Raw genomic sequence first — 16650 nt, forward strand, 5'->3', positions numbered from 1 at the left:
AAAGCTAGTATATTTTTTGCTGTTGTTCCTTTTGAAGATAACACTGGCTAAGAATCATGACACGCTGCCTGAGTCACGTAGCTTTTTGTTGGCTAAGGCAGGATTTGAACCCTAAACTTCAGCAAACTTCTCCAAATTGAAAGCTCCTATTCTCTTGCTCTCAGAACATAGTGGAAAATGAAAATAATCTTGTTACCATTTTTGTCATGCGTGCTTTCAACCCAAACTGGTTTACCCAGCTGGATAAGTTCTTTAATCACTACAGGGTATTGAATGAATCATGACTACATCCAAAACTCAAATCTAGATTCAAAGGAGAAAGATCGCTTCTACTGATAATATTTAAAAGAATGTGCCTGGGGTTCTAAAGGTAATTTCAAAAGAAGAGTGATACAAAAGAAGCATACACACAGCCTCCTAAAGCTCCTCTTGAGAGGGGGCCACACTCATTGAGTGGTGACAGCCTCCCAGTGTGTCTGTGTCAAGGGCTTTGGAATTAGAAAGCCCTGGAAGATGGATATCATGACCTTTAATTGGCTACCTATACTTTTTGACCCTTAGGCTTCTCCCCTTTGAAAGAGCTAGACTCATGTGTGACATAGCCATCCAATGCAGTGGTATAGTTAGACCTTGGTAAATGGTAATTACTATTACTTATCATGACATACTTAACTTGACATAGGGAAAACCATTGCCCCAGGGAGACCTTGCTTAATGAAGGTACTGCTCTTGGCCTAAATGGGCTGCCCAACAGAGGATCTAGTATATAGGTACTCACTTAAAACGTGTCCTAAGAAGCCTACATAAATGGACATTAGAGAAATTGGGATACAAAGGGCTGGGCTCCCAGCTGTGGAGGAGCGTTCATACTGCACACATGGATGGTGCTTTCATCAGAATAAGGGTCATGGAGACTGCTCTGTGAATGATCCAGAGTCTGGTTGAACATGGGCCTGTCCTGTAACTATAGACCCAGCATGTGCATAATGGATGGGCTTCTTAATTATTTACTGTGTTGATGCTGTATGTGTGTCCTCAGGTCCACTTGCATGGAGGAGCAAAACCCAGAGAATGTGTGTCCTGTCAAAGAACGATCATCATAGGAAAGTGTTATCTGCAGGGGATACCTAGGGGTGAGGCTATAATGGCAGTGAGCTCCATCAAACCCTACAGTACAAGCAACTGTCTGAAATTATATTATGCGGATATGTGAGTCAGGCACTCTTATAGTACTTTTGTTATTTTGATCCATTTATTAAGTTGTGGCTAACAATGATTCCTCTTCTAAAGGTTTTTGCACAACATTCCCAATCTTAAATTCATTAAAAAAATTGTTCTTGGTTGCACCATATGTCTCCTTCTAGAGATTAGAAACTATGGTCTCTGCAGAGATGAGAGTTTTGTCTTTTCTACAATGGTGAGTGCCTACTAGGGTATGGGTCTGTCATCACATTTCTATGAGGTATATCTGATAGGAATGTTATGAAGTATGTCTTAATGAGATGCTTCCTTTATCACTTAGAGAGGATTTGATGTCATCCCCCATAAAGTGATCATCTTCCCTCATTTGCATTGTGTTGTTTGTTTTTTAATGAGTGGGGAGTTGCTTTGAGTGGGCTCAGTTTGGCTGTGGAAATCAAATATTAATCATGACTGACTGTGACTTGCCTAGAACTTCCCAAAGTGGAGGTCTTATACAGCCCAGGGGCTATACAAGGCCCACAACATCATTTAGTATATGAAGGGACAGATATATAATATGTCTCATTCATTCCCTGCAGCCTGAAACTGTCTGTATTGACAATTTTCTATGGCTCTATGTTATAAACAGCCAAATGGTTCATGGCAAAAAAAGAAAGTTTCCCCACCCCTCTGGGGTACAGTCATAGCAGTTCTGGTGAGGCTATGTGTATTTGTGCAGGGAACCCATGTTCTCACATGCTCTGGAGTAAGATTTAAATCTATGAGCACTGGTTTTGAGTCAGATGGTCTCATAGATGATGCTGGTACTGCTGCTAAGCATTATATAAGTTAAGCACATTACCTCACTGACACTTATCTATTTTATTCTTTTTCTTCTATGAGAAGAATATCTGGTCTAGACTAACTATTGTAGCAGAAAGGAAGAAAATGGGACAATGGAATCCAAGCCAGCTGATGGAGATTTGTAGAAGCTGAGCCCCAGGTACAGGGGCAGCAGCTGCTCTACTCTAGTCTTGGTGTTCTAGATACTACTGGTCCAAAAATAGGTCTCACCTTGTACTTTTTCAAGGGAAGTAGAGTTTGTCTGTATTTTAAAGCAAGCCATGCCAAGTTTTAAATGTTAACTGTGAATTCTAACAATAATAACTTGATAAGGAGAAAGGAAAGATGCCACCAGTCTAGTTTCTCTCTTATCTAGTTGTCTCAAAAGTGTCTGCTAGCTTTAACATTTCACAGTCTGTGGCCATTCACTAATACCAGTCATATAAATGCAAGGCCACATAGACAAGTTACAAATGAAAAATCTATCCGTTTTAAGATTTTAATCAGGCAAATAGCATACTTATAAGCAAGAAAATACCTCATGGAAATGTACGCAAAGGTAACAAAATTTTAGGGGTTAGGACTGTAAGTAGGTGTCTTTTTAAAAAAACCTGTTTATTTCAAGTATCTCTAGTCTGTTTCTATAACAAAAATATTTTTAAAGACAATGGTAAAAGAAAAATCGAGGGCAACACAGTATGGTAGATTAAAGAGAAAAGGGAGAGGAAGTGAATTAGTATCTTGTTGAAACATATTTCTACCCTGTCCTCTCTGTTTGTGAACCATTATCAAACAAGGAGTCGGTAAAATAAACCATTACTAGCTGCAAGATAGGGACACCCAGAGTGCCAGAACTTTTCTACCTAACACTGCTCCTTTTCTTTTCCTTTCTGTTATTTATATAAACTTTTTTCTCACTTCATGAAATTTAGTGGTATCAAAATTCACCCAACTTTGTTACTTTGGCTTCTGAATATAATATACAAGGGTTTTGTTTTATTTTAGTGGGTGGATTGGGAAGGACAGCTGACTTATTGTCCTGAATTAAATTCTTCTTTGGTTTCTATTAAGGCTGTTTTCATTCCACATCAACTGCCTGTAAAGTGAGCGGAAAACTATGGGCTGTTATTTTGTGTGTTTATTTGGAGGTTTTCAAAAATACCCCATGGGAAGGTTACCCTTTTCTAAACAAATTTGGAGGAGAATATGTGCACAAAGGCGTTTGTATCACAAAGGCAAAAGCCCTCCAAAATCTATCTAGCTTTTTATGGCAGCACCTAATCAGGGTTTGGACCTACATTAAAGCCTGCAATGCATATTTGTAGGAGGAATAACATCTTTTTCTATTCCATACTTAGAATTTCCAGATTATGAGATAAAGATACAAAATATGATTACTGATCTTCCTTAAGTGGTGGACAATTCAAAATATTCTAGATATGTCAACAGGAATCTGGGACAGTGGGGACAACCAAGCACAGTGGGGACAACCAAGCACAGGATTAGAACGCAGGGGGCTTGACACTGACTTGGTTGAAACTAGCCCAGTGAGCAAAAGCAGCATAGTCCTATGCCAGGCTGACACTGAAGGATCACTAGACTGTCTAGCACTTTCTTCTATCCTGTTGTCTCACTAATTTCCACATGACCAGATGCATGTGATTTTTGAAAATGTTTAAAAAATACCTTAGCAGTATTGTTTTAGAAACTTTATATATGGCTTAAAAAAATCCTGAAAAATTACTGCTTTTTCTTTGTTGCATTTCATTACAACTGCAATTGATTCAAATTAATTTTTCTCTTTACAGGCATTTGAATAGTGAAAAGTTAAAGTTATTAAAAGTGTAACCAAGGTATGAAGACTTAATTCTGCATACTTTATTTTTGGAAGTTAAAAAATATGTAAGCTAAGAAATGGTTGATACTTCAAATTCCTAACAAATGTGATAAAAATTTCACTTTTGAAACAGAAACATCCTTGCTTCAATACTGTTAAATCAAAGAGCAGATTTTTTTGCATACTGAATCATAAGTGCAGTTTCTTTTTCTTCCCCCCCCCCTTTTTTTTTTTTTTTGGTTAAACCACCTTCATCTGCTCTGTGAAACCTCTTTGGTGTACGGAATAAGTGTGAGTCTGTCTCTATTTAGCTTGTGAGGTTTAACAGGGCCATAGCCTGGGGTTGGTAAGGCCCTGAGCCATACCACCATCTCAGGTTTTTGATGACACCACAAACCACTTGAGATTTATTATGTTAGCAGATGTCATCAGATCTTGTGTGCACAGGTGCAGCATGCAGTTAGTGAAAGAACACACACTGATGTGGATATTTATTTTTGTACCCATACTCTCAATGGTTAGGAAATGACCCCTTGTGTCTGTTCTGGGCAGCATGGACTTTCAACTCCATTACAAGAGCCTATCTGGAAAGCTCTTGAAGTCTTTTCCATAGATATAATTTGCTGTGATGAGTAGCTATATCTTCAGGGAAAGACACTCTGTTTGCTTTTACAATCAGTGCCTTCTAGAGAAGAGGCATAGCAGATGACAGCTAACAGCTTATCCTTGTTTTCCTCTTACAGGACAATATACTAGATGTGTGTTCTGCTCTCCTTAATAAAAATTGTACAGAGACAGCTCTCATCTATTAACTTCATTAAAATGTTCATATCTGACACTTTATGAGCACCTCAATTTAAGTAGTTCTATATCTTTTAAAATAATTATGCAATAGTCAAAACTACTGACTGTAGGCCATAAGTAATATGAATGTTTAGGCTCGTTAACATATTATATATTTTAAAATTTCTACATAAACTCCAAATAATTACTCAATTATTTTAAAAAAGGATGTAGGTTTCATTTAGCTCTGACTCTTAAATATTCCATTATTTTCATTCTATACACTAAATTTGCACAGATTCTGGTAAAATAACAAACAAAATATGACATAATAAATCAGTATATATCTTTTAATAATAGGAAATACTATAAATAAAAACACATTTCTTATATTTTTTAGAAGTAGAAAAGACCAAATAAACACCTTTGGAGTAATGACTGAAAATTACTGGTTTAGATGGGATAGAGGGATTACTTCAATTATGACATAGAGCATTGTAATAATGCATGCTTTTTAGAAATAATTATATAGTGATTATTCCCAGAGATAAACACAAGCAGATGTTGCTAGTACATTTTTTAAAAATCTTAATTTGAAGAAAACATACAGAAACTGGATTACTAGTTAATTGGCTTTAGGAAGAACAAGAAAATCCGAAGTGAAAATATACTTGGGAAGCTTCCAGTAAGTTCTATCGAATGAATGAATGATGCCTGAAACTTTCAACAGAAAAATTAAAAAAAAAAAAATACTGGGTGTACTTCAGTTATGTGTGCCAGAGGTTCAAAGGGCTTATGTTTTATCAGATAGTACTTTTTTTTAATGAATTGGTTTTTCTTGTAACAAAAGATGAGCACAAAAAGTTATTAGACATTAATGATATTCTTGAAAAGATTTTTAAGTAAAATCATTTTAACATGAGCACCTATTTTAAACAGTCCCTAATTTACATATATTTATTTACACCACAAAATATGCAAACCAGAAAACCAGCCGATATTGTAGATTAAAAAATGGTCATTTGCCAATTAACAAAAAATTAAAAAGCACCGATACATTCATTGAAGAGACTACAAATTAACAGAATAATTTTCTATAGGACAGGCTTGAAAATCCATTTTACTTGAATAATCTTGAGTATCATTTAATGATGATATGTGTACATATTTGACAGACAGAAGAGCGATTGGTATAGAAATAAGTATCCTCGTAAGCTCCACATGTCAAAAGAAACACATGACATGCAAATACAAAAAGATAATCTATGGAAAGCCTGAACATGACATGCAATGGTACATTTATTACCAAATAATATGCTTAAGAAGGAATCCACTGACAGGTAACACAAACTAAATTCCTTGAAGTCATATGAGAATGGAGAAAATTGTTTTCTCTTCCCATATATTCATATTTTCACTTGAAAAGATGCTTCCTAATTAGAATTACATTCTCTACAATATCTTTTCTCCTTTGCATGGGGTAGATGTTGAGAAGGATTGATGATTCTGCTATGGGTTTCAAACAATAACAAGAGAGAAGACTTTCTGTGGCAAACTTACAGAAGGATTAGAATTTGGTAACACTTTAAAATATTCTCTCTTCACTTTAAGTATTTTTTTTAAATTGAGCTCACCAAATTTTCATATTTTGTATTTGGTTCTCTAGAACTAAGTATGATTTATCTGACTATAAACCTATTAGTAGGCAATCCTAGAAGAGAAACAGATTCAGTTTGTTACCCACCTGAATTGACTGCCTTGGTAGACTGAATTATAGCTACACCAGCTAAGTGTTTAAAATCGCTTAAATTGGAGGAAGATTGAACTTAAAAGTCAATTTTCCATAATGTTGCAGTTGAATGTGTAGATAGTGTGTATTCCACCCTCCTTACCTTCATTTAGTCAATTCTCTTCCCAAAGTTATATAGCCAAGGAAATATAAGTAGTATGCTGGGGCTTTTGGAGAACAATTGGGAACTGTGAAACTTGAAGAGATTCAACTCGTGTAAAATTCTTCATTTTCTTACATCCAAATGGCTCAATCCTTTTTTTGAAATTGAAAATCTTATCATAGTATATGAAAATCTTATTATCATTACTATATGAAAATAGACATGTGTATCATACATGGACAGGCAAAGATCTGTATAATGTTTATGTATGTATAGGAAGGGAGGCATTTTGGGGGTAATGAGGCCAAATGTCTTCTTTGTTTTATAATGTGTATTGCAGGAACTACAGACCTGAACAATGCTGTTTACGCTCTCCAGGACTTGGGAGGGTAAACATAATTGGGATTAAAACACTGACATGTTCACATTTAGTAGAGATAAGAACAATTCACTGGGAGCGATTCCGGTCTCACTGGTAATCACATAATTGAACAGGGTTTTTAGAGGATATTTGAAGCTATTGTTGTGTTGTGCAATTACATAATTAGTCAGGATCTCTGCAATAAAATCTTTTCTAAACACATGTGGGTTAGTTCTAAGTAAATTTAGGCCAGGTTATAGTTTCATACTTTTTAATACTTTACATTTTGGAGCAGAATTTTTATAACAGCCTTTTTAAAAATCGTTAAGTATTTTACCCTGCAACTACAGGTACTTAAAGATGAATATAATTAGATTACTTTAAAATTGGGTACTCCCCCCCCCAAAAAAAAACAACCCCAACTCTCGACATATACTTTCAAATGTGCTAATTAAAACGGCTTTATTTGGGAAGGTTAATTCACTATCGAATCTCTTCTGGCGTGTTTACTTCTGGAGCCCAGGAGTTGCCTATTTCTTGGGTGTCGCTCGTCTCTTTCACCCACATAACCATAAATGACTGCCATGCACTTGGTATGCACAGAAGTCAAAGCGCTCCAGCTCTCTTTTGGGCGCTGTGAGTGATCACACCATGCAGGGAGGACTCTTTCAGGTTTGGGGTTTTGTTTTGTTTTGTTTCTCTCTCTTTTTTTTTTTGCACGGAAACCAGCGTGGCCCGGAGAAGTTGCGCCCCAGCAACGTGGCGGGAAGTAGGGAAGAAACAGCGACTCGGGCCACCTAGGCGATCATCAGCACCGTCCTCCCGGGAGGCCCTCCGCGCGGGCACCCCTACCTATCCCGCGGCGCCCCGAGGACGCACGGCCGGGGGAGCACAAAGGCACGGAGGCGCGCAGCACCCCCCGCCCCCTCCGGCCGACAGGCGCGCCCGCGCTGTGCCACTGCGCCCCCTCCCCGGCCTCCTCCCCCCGGCCTCTCCCCCTCTGCGGCCTCCCTCCCCCACCCCTACCCCCGGCAGCACAAAGACCCCGCTCGCTCACCCACCCGCGAGGGGCGCCCGCCCCGCGCAGGCCGCCACACCCATCCGGCCCGCGCCCGCCCCACTCCCGCCTCCCGCCTCCCGCCTCCCAGCCCCGGGCGCCCTGATGAATATGCATCGCGCCGGGCCCGCCCCCGACTCCTCCTTTCGGGCTCCTTCCCGCCGCCAGGCGGAAGCGAAGAGCCGCGCTTCCCGCGCACCGGGGCCCCGGCTGGGCTGCAGCGGGGCGGGGCTGTTGAGCGGGGAAGCTGGAGAAAGAGAAAGCCCGGGAGGCGGCGGCGGCGGCCGGTGGTAGCGGAGGACGCAGAGCCCCGCCGGCGCAAGCGCCGAGCGCCGGGCTGCGTGGCTGGGCGGCGGTTCCGGGGCTGCCCCGCCGCCGGCCAGGCCAATCCGAGGGCGGAGAAAGGGCGACGCGCGACCCCGTGGCCGCGCCGGTGGTGTCTACCGAGCGCGGCTGCCACCCCTACCGCAGCCCCGCTAAAACAACAATAAACCCCCACACACACACCCGCGCGCACACCCGCACGCACACGCACACCCGCCCCCACACACTCTGGACTGCGTTCAAGTCAACCCTGAGAAAGTCTGCAAAGGCGAGGAGGGAACACTGGATGCTCAGACTGAGGAGCTGCCTGCTCTGAGACTTGACTTTGACCTCTTTCTTCTTGGGCCAAGGAGTGTGACAGTGCAGAATTAATCATTTTAAACAGTATCAGACTACTCCTGGAGGGGGGGGGAACTAACAAAAAGAGACACCAAAACCAATCTTCGAGAACATCCACAAATCTGTACCTGAGACCTGCGAAGTCTGCGGCCCAGGGTTCTGTGACAGACTCAAGATCTCTTTTATTTAGTGCAATACAGTGTGATGGTATGTGGCTTTGAAATGATGGGGTTTACTGGCTGGTCTTTGCACCCCTCCCACCTCCGGCACAGATTTTACTTTCTGTTTGTTTGCTGTAACATGGCTGGTTTACCCTCAGTGTCATTTCTGCTTTACAGGTTGAGCTAGTGCTGAATTTCCAGAACTAATGCAAATACGGATTAAAAAAAAATTGGCAACTTCAGTCTTGCGACACTTTTTTTTTTTATGGCGGGAATAACGTTTGCAAATCCAAACTGCAGAATCTAATGTTTTTCCTGCTTTCAGGAAAAACTTTTTTTTCCCCCTTCCTACTCTCAATCCCTTTCTCCCTCAATATTGGAAAAAAAATTACAATGCAAATAATACTTTAAGTTGTACCATGAGCATACTTTAGCCCATTCCTTTCCTTGAAGCATTCTTTTCTTCATTTGAAGGGGCAGCTTTGTTGCATAGTCTCATTTAAAAATATTTTTTAAGTGAGAGAAATGGTATTGTGTGTTGGATTTTTTAAAAAATCTGTCTTCATTCTGGGATTTAGTTCTCTTACCCGCACCCCATAATACTGGAAGTTGTGGCATGAAGTTGTTAACCCTCTTGCCGACGTCAACAGCCACCAGGTTTTTTTTTTTAAATTTTAATATTATGATGGATTTCTTCCCACTCCTGTTAATATATTTTTAAAAATTCCTACCCTGCTGTATCTACTCTGGGATTCCCTGCCCTTCCCCCCTTCCCTCCCCTCCAGCCTAAGTCTGTGTGTGTCTGTGGGTCTGCCTCTTCCCTTGTCCTCTCTTCGCCAGTGCGTCTGGGGCACATTTTAATGCACAATATCCCCATCCATTAAGTTGTGGTTGAATGCAGAGTGTGTGAGGATTTGGCAGCTTTCAGGTTGTGGGGGGGGGGGTGCGGGAAGCTAGTTTCGACTTTGACACAAGATGCCGAAGTGGCGTGATCAGAATTATTATTAGGTCTGTGAACGTGGCTATCTTCTCCTCCCGGCTGGAAGAACTGCCATTGAACTTGAGAGGGACAGACAAGATCTCCAAGTTCTTGGTGTCCGCCCCCCCCACGACTTACCCCCCCCCCCCCCAGTACAGTAGCTGGCAGGGAAAAGGCGCCAAAATACACAAGATTAACTTTGACTTTCTTTGAGTGGATCTTATAGCACCATCCTTTGTAACTTTAACTTCTAACAGGAGGGAAAAAGTTAACTTTTGAACCCATATTTGAACAGACATTTAAATCAGCTCTAAAATGGAATAAGTCCAGAAAGTCTACACGCATGCTTATGTGGTTAGAAAAGAATGCACGTGTAAATAAGCAGCCGTGCATGTGTGTATGTGACTTAGGAGTTTGAGATTTAATCAAAATCAGAATAAGTGTGACTTCCCAGTGCATTCAGTAAATGGGGGAAGGTCATTGTGAAGTATGGAAGTTGGTCTTTAAGCAGCCAAAGTGAAAACTGCAAAGAGTTGTGAAACACAAAACGTTGTGGTTTCCAGTTTTACATTTGAGGTTTGATGTTTTCATTTAATGGTATGAGAGATGGAGAAAGCTCCAGTGCTGAAAAGTCCCTATTAAATCATATGTGGGCAAAGGTCAAACACTCTAACTCACTGATACAATATACTGCAGATTCCTGCTTAGTGATGAGGAGCACAGGAAAAAGTACTTGGGCAATAAAAGTATTAGAATGGTAATTATCATCGGTGGTTGGGACTGCATTCTTGTGCACTGGGAAAAGGTTTTTACTGGCCCTGATGAATTTTAAAGCCGGGTATTGTTGAAAGCTATTTTAATAGGAAATTGATTAGCTGAGTGTTTCATACAATAAATGGTGACAGATTCATTGTTTGATGTCCAAAATAAATTCCTTTTATTCTTTAGCAGACGCAGGCATCCGTTTAATTTTAATATGGTCAGACTGAGCAACAACATAATTTTGAGTGAATGTGATGTCACAGACATCTGTAACTTTGTTTTTGGAGTTTGTGGCATTACACAATTTGACAGTATTATTGTTTGAAATTTATTAGCTTGTTGGGCTCTTAAAAGGTTTCAGATACATTCAGAGATAAAGTTTGCTGAACATATTTTGCATAGGCCCAGTGGTTTATGCTTTCTCTTTTAATTATTTCTTACATTTTAATTTAAAGTTAAAGTGTGCAATTGTCTACTTTAAAAAATAGAATAGCAGTTATTAAAGCAGGACTAGAGGAAATGGTGTAGAAAGTTTAAAGTGGTCTATGATGCACTTTTTATACTTAATACTGAATGTAAGGACTACTTGGCCCATTTTGGATGTAGCTTTCTAAATGTCTCTTTAAAACTGATCCATTTTCAAATGTCACAAAGCATGTGTGGATGGGCAACAAAAGCCAATTTACATGTCAAAATACAATGATGTATAGTTTTAATTTAAAGGTTAGCTATTTTGAGAAGGGCAAGACTGTAAGTACAACTCTCAACATCAGCAGAGAAAACTCTGTGCATGGGAGAGTGTATGCAACCTTTGTAGTATGTACTGTGAATGAAGCCAGGCAGGCAACTGTTACCGAGATTTTTTTTTTCTTCTTCAAAGTTTAAAATAAATCATGCAAAAGTTACAGGCCAACTGCTGACTTTGTAATCTGGGGAACAAGATTGTGAAGTTGGGAATTTCTGATGATGTACTGAATTCATGTCTGTAGAGAAGTGGGAACTGGCTACCCTTCCTTGGAGGCATCTGGCCCAGTCTGTGTTCAGATTGAGTTGTAGCTTGTAAACGTGCTGGGAGATATAGGCACACTTACTGGGATTTCTTTTTTAATAGTTAAGTACAGGCATTTCAGCAGTGACATTATTAACAGCGTCATTTTTCTCCTTTAGTTTTGTCCCCAGAGGAGAGCAAACAGCTCCCAGAAGGGTGGTGGTGGGGAAGCTGAAGATTATTTATTTATTTTAGTGAAAGGTAAAGGGCTTGCAATGGGGGTGGGGAAAACTAATAGGTTATGAATTCTCTAGTGGGGAAAAATTGCTACCCTAATTTGACAGTGGTAGGGCTCAGAGAGCTGGGCATGATTTTGCAATTCCCATCAAGTGTAGACAGGTTAGTCTCAATACTTGTTGGTTGTTTATCTATGCATTTTTTAGTGGATTTTGGTGTTGCTACTTGTGTTTTCCATGCTATATGATTCTGGTGTGTGTGTGTGTGTGTGTGTGTGTGTGTGTGTGTGTGTGTGTGTGTGTGTGTGTGTGTGTGTGTGTGTGTGTGTGTCTCATTTGGGAAAAAGAAAGATCTTTGTGTATGGTGAAGTGAACACTTGGGAGTTCTGCAGGCCAGTTTCCTGAGGTCAGGAGGTCATCTGTCTCTTTTGTATTTAGTTTTAAAATATTGATATTGGCGATGCAACTAGGGTGTGTGGGATTATTGAACCTCTCTGAAAATCACATACAAGAGCTAAAAAAGTGAAAAACTCATTGGGTGTATTAAAAGTGACAGCTTTGTTAAACTCTAAGAAACCTTATATGAAATTGCCCAGGCTTTGCAACCTGTCACTGCAATTTCTTTAGAAAGAAAAAGGGTTAAAAAAAAAAACCCACAAACAGTATTAGGAGATATTTGAGTTGTTAAAATCCTCTCAGGAGGTCAGTATAAGGCTCAAACTGGGTAGCAATGCCTATTTTTTAGTATACAATTATGTTTCGAAAAATCCACATGCCTGAACCTCTGGCATTTCTTTTAGAAACTAATAAACTTTCTGTTAGAAAAGACTTCCCCTTCCCCAATTATTGTGATTGGGAATGGGTGATCTAGGGAGGGGGTCACTAGTAATACTGATTCATATTGAATTTTCTTGTGACTGAGGGAGCCATGGACTTTTCTAGCTTTTCAGCCAGGGTTTGGGGGTGAAAGAAATGGACTGTCTATCATCCCAGTTCCCTAACTCTCTCAGAGGGAGAGAGGAAGACAGAAGAGTTTGGGCAAGGTAAATAATGCCTGAGTGTTTAAGTCCGTTTTGATAGTATTAACACTTTTTCAGAGATATTTTAAAATAAGTTTTAATACTATGAAACAGAAATGCTGGGGGGGGGAGGGAATAAAATGCATGCACTTTCCCAGCTCCTCCTCTCTACTCTTCTCCCTGGAATGTGAAAGATTGATATTTCTCAAAGCAGAGGTGACTGACAAGAGCTGAGAGAAGTCAGACAAAGCAGATGCCCCGTGCACCCAAACTCACCAGTCCCTCAATCACAGAACACTCTCCTGGAGTTCTTCCTAAGAAGGCCTGAAGGGACCTTGGCATTGGCTGAACAAGAAGCAGTGCTTTGTGGGGTGTCAGCTATCCTGACTGTGGCTCCCAAGTCTAAGACTCAAGGCCATGCATATAAAGCACCAGCACCCACTATGCCCTCCCTTCCAGAATGTCTTCCCCCCCTCACTTCACCATTATTGCTTTCTCATTTTCCTTTTGCTTGGAAACAAATCAAAACCCAAAGTTACCAAGCATCCTCTGTGGCCCAAGATATACCCAGCTAGAAGCACTGCACAAAACACAAGCATGGGGCACCTGAAGAGTTTTGATCCCCGGAGGGATGGACAGGGGAGGCCCCATCTTTACTTCCCTGGGGTCTTACCTGGGTCTGATGCTGCTTCTTGACCCCTGGTGCTGCTGCAGCTTTTGTGAATTCTTCTGTGTAATGGTTCTCAATTTTTCCTTTTTCTTTTTTTTAAGCTTGGGAGAAACTTTTGGATGCAAACGAGTTTTAGAATGGCAAAAGGAAATGGTTTCTGTTGGGAAGGGAGACTAATAAGAGGAGGAGGAGTAGAGATGTCTGGAGACACTTGCTCAGGGCCCAGCACTGGGCCTCTTTTGCCAGGGGACAACGGTTGGTTCTGGGCTCTCTGGCTGAAAAGAGTGCTCTCTGGGTGCCAGGTTTTCACTGGGGGTGGTGTGGTGAGGAGGGAGGGAGGAAGGGAGGGAGGGAGGGAAGGAGAGAGATGGGCACTGGATTTTTAAAGAGACCCTGAAATAATGGCTCCTGTAAGAGTCCAGGCATTCAAAGAGGTGTGTTCAAGGACATGAGTGCGTTTGTGCCAAGGGGAATGTCTTTTATGGTAAATTAACTCCAGTTAAATTGAATATTTGTTCAAAGGGAAACTCCAGTAGTTAAAGCTGGTATTATCAGTGGCGCTTCCCCACCCCCTCCCACAGAATCTGGTGAGGGTGAGAAAAAGGATGCAAGGTATTGTGCAGTATAAAATGATGTTTTGGGGCTTGTTCTTTTTTTTTCTTTTTAAATTTATGATGAATTTGCCTAAAATTTATGAAAGGAATAAGTATGGATTAACCCCAACTGTCACCTCATTTCTTTCATCTATAAAGACTGTCAACTTTATTCCAGCTTTTCAAAACGAAGAAATGACTGGCACAAAGGAAATTAACATTGTCAGTAGTCTGAGTAGAGGATTTTCGGGGCGGGTGGTGGTGGTGGTGGGGTGTTGCTGCTTCCCATGGCGCATGCCCTAAAGGGTTAACTCGCCAGCTTTCTCAGTTTCCCTCCACTTTTACCTGTCTTCCCAGACCCACAGCCCTTCTCCTTAGCCTCAACTCCCCACCCCCAGCGCCCTTTCTTCTTTGGGCTCCGGGTTTACGGGGGCTGCAGCTGGTAGATTTGGCAAGCTCGCCTCATTAAGAGCGCTCTTTGAAAACGGACTGTGTTTGAGCATTTCCCTAATGAGGACAGGACGGGGTTAAAAAGTGACCATTTCATGGTTGACTTGAACCTGCCTACTTTTCTTGATGTGTCGTTGTGAAATGTTTGATGTGGATAACTCCCACTTGGTGAAGGAAAAAGTCACTGGTTTCTTCAGGTCCTCTGGGGGAGGAGAGTTGGGGAGGGGGGCGGCGACGGCAGGAGCGCAAGGCACACGGAGGAGAAAGTTGGGAGACGTCGAGAGTGTGAAAAGCAGGAAGGGGAATTTGCAAAGCACCTCCCAACCACGGGACAACGAGGTTGGGAGCCGGGCTAGCCCGGTCTGGGGGTTAGGGTTGTCCAGGCTGCCCCGAGCTAGGTAGACGCCCGCCCGGGAGCCCGGGCGCTCACTTTTCTTTTCTCCATTGTCTGGACAGCCTTTGATTTCAGCACCTCCCTCCCCTCGGCAAATAACCAGAATTGGGCTGGGGGTGGGGTAGGGGTGGGGTGTGAGGGGGGAGGGATGAGGGGTGTGTATTTGAAAGGGTGCTAGGAAAGTCACTTCCCTCAAAATCCGCAGAATCAAGTTCATTCACTCGGGGCCCGAGGCTCAAGATGGGGTGGGGGCAGGGAAGTAGCACAGGAGCAAGGCGGGCGCCCCGTGGCTCCTGGCCCGCCGCCTCCAGAGGACCGGAGTGGCACACGCACCCCGCGCCCGCGCCCTCGACTGCGCGCGCTGTCGATCCGCAGCCCGGGGCGCGCCTCGGCCCCGCCCAGTCTGCACTCCTGTGGGGAGGGAGCCGCTTTCCTCCAGCGCCCTGTGGGTGGGGATTGGGAACCAGCCAGCAGGGCTGCAGGAGAGAGCTGGAGAAGGAGGAGGGAGCCCGAGGCGGCCGTGGCGCTGCCCGTGCTCCCGCTCAGAGCCCGGCCACGTGCACCGGGCACCCCTAGGGAGGGCGGCAAACCCCAGCGAAGCGCTGTGCGCCGCTTTGGAGTAGGCGCTTTGGGTGCCATTCGGCGCTAGGGAGACTGGAGAAGACCCCGCACCCTTTATACCTGCAAATGTGGGCTCTATACTGGGCCATCAGGGCGGAGCGGCTTGTCCCCCAAGTTTGCACTGGTCCTCCCCAACTACTTAAGCTCAAGTTCACTCAGACTCTTGCCTTTTAGGCCCCCCTCCTCTTTCCCTTCAGCGACGGGGTGGGCAGACCGCGCTGGCCTTGGGTGAGAGGCTTGGCGCCCCAGCCCCGGCCCTGGGGCGGCCTGGGTGTGAGGGAATTTTCCATTCCTTTCTGGAGCCCAGGCCAGTACAGTGCTTCTCCCACTAGGATGTTCCCACGGCTTAAAGAGTCCGCGGCGGGCACCAAAATACCTCTTGCAGAGAGTGATTTTCGGGGTGGGGGGAGGATTGCGAAAAGTAGAGCTTTATTATGTTTTTAAAAGTCGTACTGTTGCATGGTTATACCTTTAACAAACGGGGGAAGAGAAGGAGCAGGGAGGAAGGGAGGGAGAGGGAGAGAGAGAGAAAGAGAGAGGGGGGGAGAGAGAGAGAGAGAGTGAGAGAGAGAGAGAGAGAGAGAGAGAGAGAGAGAGAGAGAGAGAGAGAGAGAGAGAGAGAGAGGCAGAGGCGCGCAGGAGGAGGAGGAAGGTGGGGGTTGGGGGTGTGGAGAAAGGCTGGTGCAAAAGGAATGCGCGTTTGCAGGAGGAGGAGTAAAGCGATGATTGTGTAATTAAATAATAAAACAATTCTTAAGTCTGATTTGGAGAGAGCTCGAGCGGGGTCCAGAGGGTGGAACCGGTGAATTTTTCAACTTCCAAGTTTTGCAACGAAAGAAAGCGAGACAGGGAGGGGGGGGGGAGAGAAAAGAACCTAAAGCAGAGGAGTTTGGAGTCGAGCGGGAAAGCGGGATTTATCGTTTGGGATTTTTTTTTTCAGGAGATCGTTTTGATCCCCTGGGTTGTGAGCAGCAGCGGGCGGCAGCAGCAGCAGCAGCAGCCGCCTCCACGCTTAGCCAGGTCAGAAGCCAGAAGCCGGGCGAGTCGGGCAGGCGGGCGGTGGGGCGGGCGAGCGAGCGGGCAGGCGCGGAGGAGCCGGCGCGGGCGGCGTTGGCGGCGGCTGCAGCGGCTGCAGCCGGGGACCGCGGGGCTGCAAGCC

The 16650-nt window shown here is 43.3% G+C and overlaps 1 long non-coding RNA gene across 1 annotated transcript in view; it reads right to left on the reverse strand.

Moving 5' to 3' along the window:
• Window positions 1-13730, reverse strand: part of LOC138834646 (uncharacterized) — a 44763-nt gene extending 31033 nt beyond the window's left edge. The window contains exon 1 of the long non-coding RNA XR_011374227.1: window positions 13437-13730. This is a non-coding gene — a long non-coding RNA (uncharacterized lncRNA). The remainder of the gene's footprint in view (window positions 1-13436) is intronic.
• Between the last annotated feature and the right edge of the window lie 2920 nt (window positions 13731-16650).

This window comes from Dipodomys merriami, unplaced genomic scaffold, assembly GCF_024711535.1.
Source record: "Dipodomys merriami isolate MVZ:Mamm:240054 unplaced genomic scaffold, mDipMer1.0.p SCAF_22, whole genome shotgun sequence".
Classification (NCBI taxonomy): Eukaryota; Metazoa; Chordata; class Mammalia; order Rodentia; family Heteromyidae; genus Dipodomys; species Dipodomys merriami.